Below are 14,304 nucleotides of genomic sequence, written 5' to 3' on the forward strand. Positions count from 1 at the left end.
GATCCACGATTCGAACCGAGTATTGTCATTTGTAAACACGCGAGCCAGGTATTTAGCGAGCACGTCTACAATGACCGTTGCAATGATGTGCTCAGAGTTGTCTTTGATTTAGCGTGCGGAGCTGGCATTACGTGTCCAAAACACAAATACAGATCCAAAACGATTAACTATCGCCGTACCCAAGTTGATATGATAGGCAATTCTGTTGCTGTTCTTGTTGTTATGTTAGCTGCTTGATATTAATCTGATTAACCCTTTCGTTACGGGTGCCAGTCGGCCATAGTCGGCGGCCGCGAGACGTCCTGTGTGTACGAACGACGACTATAATCGGCGTTCGCGCATCGATCTGTTAACGCTTCATCGACCGCTAGCCTATTTATCGGCTTTTCGATTGCCAATGTTTATCGATCGCTAGCCTATTAATCGGCTTTTCGATTGCCAATGCTTATCGACCGATAGCCTATTAATCGACTTTTAGCTATCGACGGTTTTCGCTTCTTTACTGTTTTGTTAGTAGCTGACCTCCTGTATGCTGACCTCCCCATATCCTTATGAATTATAATTATAATAATTATTATTATTTATTATTATTTTTAAAGGAATAAGCACGACACAATGAATAGCGAAAATTTAGCCGGTACTGGGAGCAAATGCGCGCGCGACTAAGCCAGTCCTTACTAAGTGGCAGCCTCAACCACGACCGGACGATAAAGTGTTAATAGAGCGACATTTTCCTTCGCTCTATGTACCGGTTGGAAAGAAACCGAAATAGAAGGTGCGTTGTTTGCAGTGCAAACGACAAAAGACGCGAGTCTAGATACGAATGCAGAAATTGTAATGTAACTGTCTGCGTTGACCATTGATTTAGAATTTACCATACCGAATTAAATTACTAAGAATTATAATTTTGATGGTCTAACTATCTAAAATCTTATTTTTACTGACAATAATAGCAAAATTTCTGGATATGTAGATAACTTAATATTCATACAATATACTCATTTTCATGTTTTTCATATAATACGATGAAACAATTATTATGCAGCACTTAAAAGAGTGTACATACAAGACAATCGCAAAGTGGCGTTGAAAGACGCAAGTCCGAACATCGAAGACTACCGACATGCAAAGTGCCCCGTTCAATGGCGTCACTCCAGCGGAGCGGGCTGCCGTAAGGAAAGGGTTAAAAAATATTTCATAAAAAAGTTTCTTCCTCTGTCGCGTGGAATAAAAATCTGTAAACGAAAATATAGGTTTCCATTTAACCCTAGAAAGATAACCATATGACAACGTACGTAAAAGATAACCATACGCTTCAGAGGCGCATGCTTTTCTAAGGCGTCAATTTTATACTAACAATGGATATTTATTTAAGTTAATCTAGTCATTTTAAAGGTTTGGCATTATTGTAAAAATAAAATGCATTTATATGATATTTTTTTATATTTTAAGTAATTTTAAACTTAAATCACTAGACCTCTATGAAAAATTAACAAACATCAACAGTCTTCGCAGGCGCCTCTGCGACGTAGGTTATCTTTCTCGGGTTAAAGAAACGAACCTCCAAATAACCTTCTACGCGATCAACGAAAACAGCGAATAAAACAATTCTATTCCCTGCTTGAAATCGTGTAACTTTCGTGTTGAGCAGTTTTCTCGGATATCTGTCGTTTTGGAGATATTTAGATTGAAAGTTTTCGGATGAACAGCTTTTGCGTGTACTCCATATGTCGCCATGGGAGACAAAATGTGACTTAATTTACCCCGGATCGTTTCTATTTTCTTCGCAACTGAAAATACATCCGACACGAGGGAAGAGAAAAAGTTTACCGACCCCGGAGGATCCGGTGTTGCGCGCAACTTTTCCCTTAGCAGGATAATGGTCGCCGAAACGAAAGTTTGCCCCGCGGTTCCGTTTACACAAGATGCCGCGATAGGTTCAATAACGTTTATTACTTTTATTGGGACGCGCGGCATTCTATTTTTCGGCGAGAACGCCGGTCTCTTTCCTCGCGCGTGGCGAGGAGGGAAAGGGCGGCGATGGCGGGGGCTGAGGGTGGGGGGAGAAAGAGAGAGATCGTTATTGGTCGCTTCGAAAGCTCGAAAGCCATCGAAGCCCGACAAAACTCTCGAAAATATTAACCTCTCGCCTTTCTCGAACTTCTCCCCGCCCTTTTGTTTATGAATTCGCATTGTCCGCGTTCCACGGTTTCCGTTTATCGACATTGCGTTGTTGGTCCGTCTTGCGCCGAGCACGCGAATAACTCTCTGGCCCACTTTCACGTGAAATTCATTTTAATTGCTCGTTAATTAGTTTCTGGCGAAACTATGCGGCGCGATGAGCAAGCGATTCGATCGCGGAAAACGGGACACCGATTACTCGCGTCCGCGACCGCTTCTCTTGCGCGCCTAGGCGAAATTTCTAAGAAACGGGGAATAATGTTCATTCGTTTAGAGTTCAGAGCTCGGCAGTGATCGACTATTTTGTGATTAGTTCTGTAACTGATTCCGAAAAGTGATCGTGGTCACTTCGTTGCTTTGTAATCGTAATCGTGAACATGATTTCACGTTAATTTTAATTTAATTTATAATTGTTGGGGACACTTCGTTGCAGAAAATGTAATAACAGAGCGAGTAGACGAGTACGAGCGTACAATAACAATCATAATAGTACAATAATAACAAGAATCATACTCGTTATCATTAATCATCGATCGAATTTTTGCTCGACTCTAGTTTCGTCGCAGGATCGAGTCGGAACCGAAGCGACATATTCACGAGGTTTCCTTCAGTCTGTTGCCCAATTTCAACTATTCGTCGCCGTTCTGACGTCTTCTGTTCGTATAATTAATGTGAAAGGGTTGGAAAGATGTTGCGACAGTGCACGCGATCTTTCAGCGATCAAAGGTAATAGCTTTAAATTCCGATGGCTCGAAACGAACAAAAGAATCGTAAAAGGAGAATCGAAGGGGCGAGGGGAAGCGCGACGGGACGGCGGGACGGGGTGTACGGAGAGAGGTTAGAAGAATCGAAGATTTCAGGGACTCGTAAAGTTAAGGGTGGGATAGGGTGTATCGTCGTAGCCGATTAAATGATCGACTCGGTTCTCTTTGGTATCGGAAGCTGCTCGACAAAAGTTTCCTGGCCGTTCAATTCGGGCCAATCCGGACGGAAGGCGACGAGTCAAAGGAAACTCGGATGGATCGGGGTCGAAATTAAGTTCCGAACCGACCGGCCCGAACCCGGCCCGAGCTGGTGCTTGACTTTATCGACGAACCAATTATATTCCGCCTTATGCTCCCCTCATTTTTTCGGTTTCTTTTCTCCGGCTAGGACACGTTGCGTCGCGCGACGCTTCGGCTTCCCTTCCAGCTGCCTCTCGGTTTCCTCTCGGTTTCCTCTCGGCTCCCTCCCGGCTCCTATCGACCACCCCTACCGGAAATAATAGCACTCTCGTTCCTCCTCGATTTTCGTGACCGGGTTGTTCGCCGGCATTGATTTTGGATAATGTCCAATCTGTTTGTTATTTATGGGGAACGAGGTAACTCCGCTCTTCCCTTTTGCTCCCGCGCTTTCACCGTTCCGATTCGACGTGCCACCCCCGGCAACCGATTTTCCGTCCTTGTCCGGTCGCGCCCTCTCGTGCGCCACCCCCGCCGGCACCCGTCGGCCCGCATCGGCCGGTGCCCGATTCCCGTGGCTCGTGGCACGTCGGCTCTGAAAGGAGCGACCACGTATACCGCGCTGGGAAATCAATTTTCGGGAACAACGAAATGTCCGCCCTTTTCAGGCGTGCCGCGTCACGCTGCTGCCGCTGCTATTGCCACTGCTATTGCTGCCGCTGTTCCCGCTGCTGCGCCGACATATCGCTCCATACCCGGCCACGTCGCGACATCGCGTTTCACAAAATCTACAAATATAAACCAGCCCTTTGTAATTACCGGGCAAACACTCCCGGATCGGCCGCCGTCGATACGCGCCCGACAAAAAACTCGGCGAACAATACCCGGGATAAGTTACACACTTGTTCACCCCATTTTTTTTCCAAGTCTCGTTTCGTTCCGTGTTTAGAAGTCGCGCTTCATTGTTCCGTTGTGTTTTGGCCCTCGTTACGTATTGTACTTTTTGAAAATCTCTCGCGTTGTAGACGCTCTGTTCAGACTGGAACAAATTTATTTATTTATTCATTACGTTTTTTCGAGCAGAAAAACCCATCAGTGCACAGCATCGAGAGGCATCTGTTCGGTTGCGTAGAGGGCAGAGTTGACAAGAAAGTACAGAAACGTAACAGACCTGCAAAATTCGCATCAAGCGGATAAAAAATGGGTATTATTGGGTTGGCAGGAAAGTAATTTCGATGTTTCGGTGTGAAATCAAACTCAATTTTTTCTATACGAGAAACGAACTTTAATCAGTCGAATATTTTCCATTCTGTTCGATGACCTTTTGCCATATTTCTGGTAACTTCGTGATTTCGCGCTCATAAAACTTCTGGTCCTTATTAGTAAAAAAAAACTCAAAAAATTGCGATTTGAGGCTATCGTTATAATTGAAACTTTTATCATCTAAAAAGTTTTGTAAACTTCGAAATAAATGATAATCCGATGATGCAAGGTCGGGGCTATATAGAGAATTCCTTTGCAATTTGCTAATTATGGCCTTTTCACTTTGATTGTTCCCTCCGATTTCATAAGTTGTCGGCAATAAACATCTGTGCTGATCGTTTGGTTTTTTGGAAGCAGCTCAAAATACACAACACCTTTATAATCCCACTAAATTGACAGCATGATCTTTTTCTGATGCAATTCAGCTTGATATGGTTTGTGCTGGTTCGTCACACTTGAACCATGACCTTTTTCGATTAATGTTATTGTAAACGATCCATTTTTCATCATCAGTGATAATTCGTTTCAAAAAAGAGTCGATTGCATTACGTTTAAAACGCGTATCGCAAATACTAATTCGTTGTGTTAAGTGAGTTGCTTTCAATTCATGCGGAATCCAAACATCTAGCTTCTTAACAAGTCCAAGACATCTTATGTGGTATTCAGTTGTCGTGTGTGATGCATTTAACCTTTTTGCAATCTCTCGTTCAGTTATATGACGATTCGATTCAATTATGGCTTTGATTTTGTCATCGTCAACTTCAGAAGATCGACCAGAACGTTGGTCATCGTTAAGTGAAAAATCTTCAGAACGAAATCTTTCGGACCAATTCTGACACGTGCGTTCTGTTAAGCAATCGACGCTATAAACGTCACGTATCTCTTTGCGAGCCTCGGCCGCTTTCCTGCCTTTATGAAAATAAAAAAGTAAAATGTGTCGAAAATGTTCATTTTTGCACTCGGTGTTAAAATTGACAGCAAACTATCGGTTGTAAACAAAGCTACACCGAATTTGTTTCTATAGTAACCTAAACGTGTCAACTACCAAAGCTGAAAACAAAAAAATTATAACCTTAACAAAAGAATGACAATGCAAACATAATGGTATCTACTGGTGCAAACCGAAATTACTTTCTCGCCATCACAATAGTATACAAAGATTAGTCGTAGATTGTAGACACGGTTTTTAAAGGCAGAAATTTTGCCACCAATAAGCTTCAGTTTATCAAGTTCGAACCCGAGAAATTGAGCATAATTCTAGCTCAAATGACAACGGAAACGTTAATTTCTTCGTCCTTCGTCGCATCTATCAACGAGCAAAGGGTAACAAGATTCCAATAGATGGATGACGCACCCCGATGGGTTTTTATTATTTTATCTGAGGCGAAAGGCAGGTATAGGCGTATCGCGAACGACTCGGCCTATTTCCTTGGCCCTGCGATCGTAGTTGCAGCAAGCTGCAGCGAGTTGAAGCGGACCGTATTGGGCTGTGCCGGGCATCGACGGCCATCTGTTTTGTACGCGAGCGGGTTTCGTTATGCGGCGCGCCGTCCCGGACGCCACCTCCCGTATTAAAACAATACCGAACGACGGGCGACGCCTGTAGCCGCGCTAAAATATGGTTTATATGCAAATTAATACCACCGGCAAGCTTCGAACTTCGAACGGACACGCGTTTTTTCTTTCCGGCCGGATTCCATGCCCGTTTTCGCTCGCGCGGCCGAGCTCGTGGACGCTCTTTGATTTTTCGCCTCGGTTTTCAGCTCCGCACGCGTAATTTACCTCGCTCGGCGCGGAAACGCGGCGAGCTCTCTGTTCGCCGGAACCCGCGCCGGTTTATACCAATTTCAATTTGCTCGGTCCGTTCGTTTTTGCGGGGAAAAACAGTCTGAGACCGGTCGGTTTCATCGACAATGCGGAATACATCTATGGTAATATCGATGAACGAATTTTCTCGTTCCGTTCGTTGTTCGTTCCCGCGCGTTCCCGTTTCTCCAGCGGATTTCTTAGCGTAAACCGATATCGGTAATTGCGATCGATCGGCCGGATGATGCATCGCGGCTCGGCCAAATAAATCGAAACGCAAAAATGCCGGGGATTCGTGACCCGGAATACTAAGTTCACGGTGTTCCCGGCGCGACGGGGAAATTGCTCGATCCCGACGCGGCGGGTCGAGGCACAATTCACTTGGACGCGACGCGGAATCGCGCGTAAACTATTTTTCGGCGGCATGATCGATGCCGCGAGAACGGTCGTGATTTCTCCTCACGTCCCCAACTTCTCCGCCCAGTTGGCAGCGAACATTTTTAAGACATGCCCTAACTTACGTCGAAACTTCCCGGCCGACCACCTTCCGTCCCGGTTCCTCTTCTTTCTCTTCCCCGTTTCTCGTTCCCTCTTACAAGCGGAACAACCTTGCCGTTCCAATTGTCGGAATCGCGGGATTCCGAGCCCGATGTCTACGATGTAATTAATCGGCCCACGGCCCGGCTGGATTTCGTTCTTCGGAACAATCGTTCGCAAACATCAACGTTCTCGAAAATTGCCCGGCCCGGTGCACCGCGAACTGCGTCGAGACATTTGTGAAAGAGAATTCGATCGGCGGGAAAAAGGAGTAACGATTTCACAAAGTTAACGGCAGTTTTATAGCTATTTTCATAAAATCGATGACCAACGGTGAAGAAATTCTCAGAATGTTGTTCAAAGACTACAAGAATCTCATTCATGATTCATCAAATTATTTAGACTCATCCTCCGCTGTCACGCTTGCTCAAAATGACTCACGTTATTTTTCGAAAAACCGATGCTGTTACGAGAAGAATGAAATTAACAATTAATTCGATGTACTTGGAAGCGAGATATCGAGCTTTAACGAAGGAAACGATGTTCTAGAATGTTCAAATTATGGTCACGAATTTTTGGCTTTCAATAGCGTTGCTAGATTTTGAGTGACAATTGTTCGAGATCTTTGGATACTTTACGCTTTAATTTTACCCTAAAATCTATGCATTTCGTACGCGACCCGTTGCGCTACGAATTTTTCACGAGTGCGTTAATTAGCACTTCTTCATCCTTAATAATTTCCTTGATATAACGAGACAATTTTTGTTTCTTCTATGTCTTCGTTTACTTTCATTGTATTATGTACGAAATCTTCGTCACGACTCTGCTCTCTGTTGTATTACAATGATCTAATATAAATGTATAAAACAAGTTCTTTTAAAATTATTACTTAAAAGAGAATGATCGAGCTTAGCCGGCATATTTTATCGTTCTCGCATCGCTTTACAAAAATGGATCCAACTTATAAAATATCGGACAGTCAAATAAAATTATAAGATATATTGCTTCATTCGAAATATATTTTATTTAGATTCGAATGCGCAAATAAATATTATGATTGCGTTCTTTTATTTTAACCCGAGAAAGATAACCTACGTCGCAGAGGCGCCTGCGAAGACTGTTGATTTTTGTTAATTTTTCATAGAGGTCTAGTGATTTAAGTTTAAAATTACTTAAAATATAAAAAAATATAATATAAATGCATTTTATTTTTACAATAATGCCAAACCTTTAAAATGACTAGATTAACTTAAATAAATATCCATTGTTAGTAGAAAATTGACGCCTTAGAAAAGCATGCGCCTCTGAAGCGTATGGTTATCTTTTACGTACGTTGTCATATGGTTATCTTTCTAAGGTTAAAAGAGAATGATCGAGCTTAGCCGGCATATTTTATCGTTCTCGCATCGCTTTACAAAAATGGATCCAACTTATAAAATATCGGACAGTCAAATAAAATTATGAGATATATTGCTTCATTCGAAATATATTTTATTTAGATTCGAATGCGCAAATAAATATTATGATTGCGTTCTTTTATTTTAAATCGCGTTTCACGAGCAATCGAGAAAATGACTATTTTTAGTCGTCCAGACGGTAATATCAATATGCTTTCGGTATAAATAAGGTGTCACCTTAACGGTGTCACCGTAATCGAACAGGCGTTGAACGACTCCGAACGAAAACAAAGTCGAACGGTAAATACCTGGGCGAGATTTCCTTTAAATGCTGGATATTTCGGTGTAATCTCTGGATCGCGTGCATCGAACGAACTCGGGGAATGAACAAGTCCCGACGATGAAGAGATAGAAAAGAGGTGGAAGATGCAGGGGAGCGTGAGGCGTACGAAGAGTAGGAGGAGCGCGAAACAGTAATCAATTTCGTAGCGTATCGAGGAGCCGGGCGCGGAAAACGCGGTTGCGGCCGAGCCGGCGCAAATGGATTGAACCGAGAGAATCTGGAAAGAGCCGGTAATTACGCGTCGTAACTACGGCCACGCCAGGCCGCGAACATTTAACAATCCCCCTCTCGAATCGAGATTGACCGATGGCCCTTCACTGCTCGATAATTACGGGAATTAAGATGCAATCGATTAACGGGAACGCAATTTTCTGGGGGAGTCGGAAGACTTGCCGGTGCCACGCCGCCGTCCCATGAATACGGCTGTCCGACGTTTAAAGCCGGAGGCGGCTCTCGACGCCAATAAATCGATCAAGTCCCATTCGAGGACTCGTTATCGCGTTTTCTCATAACGAGCGATCTTAAAAGGGGAAGAGGCCGAATATTCAGCCTGCACGCCCGCGTTTCCCTCGCGTTCGACTCGCCCCGATGCGTCGACGCCGCGTCGTACGTGGGATATCTACTTAAGCGTTCTAGCCGTATTCAATTCTGCCACGGAAATCGATCACGGCCAAATCGAATAAACACGCGCGGTCAAAGTAGCGCTCGGAAAATGTTGTACAGTGGGCCCTCGACTTTCGCGCACAATTGGTTCCTGAAAGCGTGTGCGAATGTTGAATGTTCGAAAGTAGAGGGATGTAGAAAAATAAATAAAAATATTTATTTATTTATTTAGCTTTCGGGTGTCTTCTTTATAAACTTGTCAAGAGTTAGTTGAGTAGTTCCTTTTTTTTTCTTTTCGTGATAAAGATTTCTATAACACGCAGTGTCTTTTTGCATTGCCCTACGTACATGAGATATACGTTCTTCGTTGGGATCGCGTTCTTCCATAATAGTTAAATATTTGTCTAGATGCATGAAGACTTCATTCGTATTTTTAACCCTTTGTACTCGAAGCCAAATCAACGGAAAATTTAATGTAGTTTTTCTGAACCACTGCATTTCCGTGTTATCTAACCTAATGCATTTTATACGTACTAAATTGAATTTTGTGACAGATACGACAGTTATCCTTTCAACAGTTCTTCCAGATATGAACAAATTCGATTAATAAAATTATTCTGAATCGTGACATAACAATTTTTAATGGCCTCTTGGAGTCGCCATTCGAGTGGAAAGGGTTAATTGTCAAAGTCTGGACCTCTCGATCGGAACAACATTGTAATCTGATGGTTACTCACGAGCAGAGGGAACATTTGTGAACGAATGTTCCGCTCAGAGGGAACATTCGACCGCAAAGGCTTACAAAGTTGAATTTTTTAAAATATGCAAAGTAGCGAATTATGCGAAAGTCGAGGGCCGCCGTATTAGAAACAACCGCGACGTTAACCAACATTTGGTTAACCCTCGGACGGCGAACCAATTTTCACAACTACAATGATTTCTCCCTAATTCGCGCTCAGATTGCGCACAAAAAACCGCGGATCGTTTGGAAAACGGTTCGAAGTATTTCAAAGCGATCATCGGTTCTCCTTTCGTTCGAATAAAAGTACAGTAAATTCTCTATAATTTGCGCTCAGATTGCGCACGAAAAATGGACAATTCGGGAAGAGCAAATACGATCATTCGAACCTTGCGTCTCGTTTTTATAGTTGATAACAATCCGTAACTATAAAAACGAACCGCAAGGCTCGAATAATCGCATCTCCTCTTTGCAAATTGTTCATTTTTTTGCGCACAATCTGAGCGCGAATTAGGGAGACATTACTGTACTATGCTTCGTTAGTCATTGTTTGATTGCTTACATTTTGCGACTTATTTTAACCGAACATATATTTTTACAATTTTCTGGTATCCAGCATTCTATTATTCTATTCTATTCTATTATATTCTTCTATTATATTTATCTTTCTATTATATTCTATTAATCATTGTATTATTCACATGCATTATTACCTAGTAGACAATCCGCAACTATAAAAACGGGCCGGAAGGCTCGAACAATCGCATCTCCTCTTCCCAAATTGTTCATTTTGGTACGCGATCTGAGCATGAATTAGGGAGAAATTACTGTATAGAATTGTCGATGTTTATAACGATTCTCAGCTTTATTCGTCAACTCTTCCAAACATGTTTTTCTGTAAACTTCGTATAAACTTATTAGTCTTTGCGTCGCGTTCCTAGTCCGACAAGTCATTTAATTAATCAAATTGCCGAAACTTGGCTAATTAGGTGACGATTTGAATACGCTGGGTCAAAACGACCAGTTAACCGCAGGCCGACGATTAATGTAATTATTTATTCTAGACCCGATTTGTAATACTTTTCGATAAAGAATTCTACGGCTTTTCCGAACACAGAAAGAAATATAAGCCATTCCATTTGAAAAATTGTGCGTGACGTTCATGGCTTGATAAAAATACGAAATAACATAAAACTGATTACCGTATTATGTGTTCCTCCGCGAACCACGCAGCCTCTACCTGAAAATTTTTTTCATATAACAAAGCTTTTACGAGTTATTTGACGCCGTGCGCCGAGACTCGGCCTGTATAATTAGTTAAAAGTGAAAATAAGTGAAAATAAAACGAAGGAATATTAAGCATTAAGTATAACCTTATTATCGTACAGTGTGAACGAAAAGAGCGAATTACATAATTGCTAATCCTTGCAGCGGGAAGCGCAAATATTAGGAGCACGAGCTGCGAAACGATAAGCAAAGAATAATCCGCGAGAAGCCGGCCAGAATTAATATTTCCAATTCTAGAGCGAGTTTTATACGAATGATTCAACGTGAATTGCAATGAATTTCAAGTACGAGAAAAACTCGAAAATTCAGAGAACGCGCGATGCGGTACAGTAGAGCTTCTCTTATCTAAATATTTATTTTTGCAATATCCTGATACCAAAACATTCTGCAATAGAACTTCGATTATTCGAATTCAGAATTGATAGTTCATTTCTCTTTATTTTCGCTAAATCATTGATACAATAGTATAAAATTGTAAGTCGAGGCGTAATCGACGTCCTTTTATAGCTTCATCGTTATCGCTTGGAATAATCAAAAATTTTAATACTAAAGATCGAGGAATATATATATATATATATATTCCTCGATCTTTAGTATTAAAATTTTTGATTATATATATATATATATATAAAACCGAACTTGACATTCCTCGATCTTTAGTATTAAAATTTTTTATTATATATATTGATTATATATATATAACCAGGTTCTACCGTATTATCTACAAGTATCATTCGAGTTCCCTACTAGGCGAAAACATAACTAAATAATACAATGTTCAGATAACAGAACGTCCGGATGACAGAATATCGTGAAAATAAATGTTCGAATAAGGAAGCCATTACCGTACTTTCGATAGAGTTCTAAGCCATAATAGTGCGTAAACTCGATGCGCCCGTTCCTTTTGTTCTTGTTGTCGGTCTCTCGTCGCACCGTCGCACCGTCGTGAGAAATTCTTAAACGTCCGCGATGGTAAAAACGAGAAGCGCGAGCGGCGCAGCGGGCTTCCCGTTTAATTATCTAAAGCTGCTCTTCATGGCCATTTAATTTAAAGTTTCGAACGGGTCCGGCAAAGGACATGATTAAAGCACCGGGAGGGTTTTGCTCTCGATGAGATCTCTCGTTCGTCTCGTTCGTCTCTCGGTCGGTCGGTCGGTCCAGCCCCGGAACGTTTCCGGTGGAATTAGCCGGAGCTCTTGCAGGTTAAAAAACTACGCAGGCTCGCTTTGCGAGGGCGAGGGGTCGGAGCCTGCCGAAAGTTCGAGGACACTCGTAGCCGGTCGTGGCCTGGAGCACGCGAGGCCGAATTGTTTGGCGGCTCGTTATTCTGCGCGACTGAAACTTCCGGCGAGAGCCCGGCATCGACGATATCTACCTACTTTCTTTAATGAACCCGCCGCTTTGATCCCTCCTCTATCGAAATTACCTCGCGTCGCACACCAGATTTTATAAACTGCCGATCGACGGTCGGTGAAAACTTTTCTCCTCCGACGGCCAAGCGTTTCGGATACGATCGAGCTTCGGGCAGGTAGAGTAGATGTACCGGTTGTGGCCACGTTAAGGATCTCTATGAATTTTAATGCAAACGTTCTTAAAGTCTTGCACCACGTTAGAAACGCGCAAGTTTTGAGAGATCACTTAATGCATTCAGATTCGATATCTAATTTGCGATAGGGTGATAAAATGATTCAGGAAATATTACAGTGCAGAAATTGTAAAATTAAGCTTTTTTCCCGCTTTTTGGACACTTGTGTACCAGTTCTGACCACCTTGAAATTTTTTTATTGCACGTATCATAAACTTGTAATGGATATAAGTGACTAAGATGCAACATACGTTTTCAAAAATTTCGTTTCACTATATTTTACTTTGCGGTATTTGAAAATCTCGTTGTTATAACACGCAATAATATATTTATAATGATAACATCAAAGTAGTTCTATCTTATTTGTTTTTTAAATTTTATTTACGTCCTTTTCTATTTTACTTGTTTCTTTCATCCTTCGTATATTCCCTTTTTTCCAATTCCCTTCTTCTTGCTTCTAATTTTATTTTTCTCCATTTCTTCTGTTTTCTATTGTCTTATTCTTTTTACTGTTCAATTTATTTATTATGTCTATTGTATAATATATAGTGTCCCATAATTATGTTAACACCCGAGAAGGGGTGGTTCCTGCGGTCATTTGAAGTAATTTTTTCTTTATCGAAAATGCAATCCGTGGCTTCGTTTACGAGTTATTAACGAAAAACAGTGACCAATGAGAGGCGAGCTCGGTTGGCGCGAGACGGCCGAGCCAATGAGCGGGATTGAGCTTCGACTGCTCGTTGGTTCGGCCGCCTTGCACCAGTTGATTTCGCCTCTTATTGGTCACCGTTCTTCGTTAATAACTCGCAGACAATGCTGCGGATTGGATTTTCGCTAAGGAAAAACTTACTTCAAATGACCTCAGTAATTATGGAACACTCTGTATATTATTTATTTATACGTATCGTAATTCTGCATATTGCGTACGTTTAGTTAGTACATGTACAGTTACTCACAAAATTGAGCGTACATCTTTTAAAACAGGACTAAGCGACTTGAATTTTGTTTAGTTGATAGCGAGACTTTCTTCAACTTTGTTATTACTTGCGATGACAAAAAAGAAAAATTAAAAAACTCGTTTCTTCTCGCGCGACCCTTACGTTTATTATAAGAAAAACACGCAATTCCACAGGTTATTTACTAACGATAAGAATTCTCCGTGGTACAGAAAAATATTTTTCTCATCGATTCTACGATTTCCATCCACTAAAAATAATATAGTTACTAGTTCGAAGTTCCCCGAACAAGCAAATGTGACTAAATAACGCAGCTGATCAGAAACGGAGCGCTGGTCGCAATCGGTTCATCTAGCCCAGATAATATACTCGCGGAACCGATTGTAAACATCGAACTAAATTGCGTGAAAAACCATTTATGTGCCGCTTCGAAAGCCGTAACGGCGCGGCGCTTCAAAGCGTAGTGGAAACGAATGAATTTATGGGGTCTCAAGACGGAATGCCCTCTCAATTACCCGGCAAAGACAATGGAGCCGGGCGATCGTTTGTTTGGCCGATTCGATGGCTCGCTCTGTAAAAGTAATAAATTGCAAGGCTGGACGGCGCGCCGGTGTTGTTCGAGAATAAACATCCGACAATAACCGATTATTAACTGTTTCAAGCTGG

Source organism: Megalopta genalis, chromosome 9 (assembly GCF_051020955.1).
Source record: "Megalopta genalis isolate 19385.01 chromosome 9, iyMegGena1_principal, whole genome shotgun sequence".
NCBI classification, from domain to species: domain Eukaryota; kingdom Metazoa; phylum Arthropoda; class Insecta; order Hymenoptera; family Halictidae; genus Megalopta; species Megalopta genalis.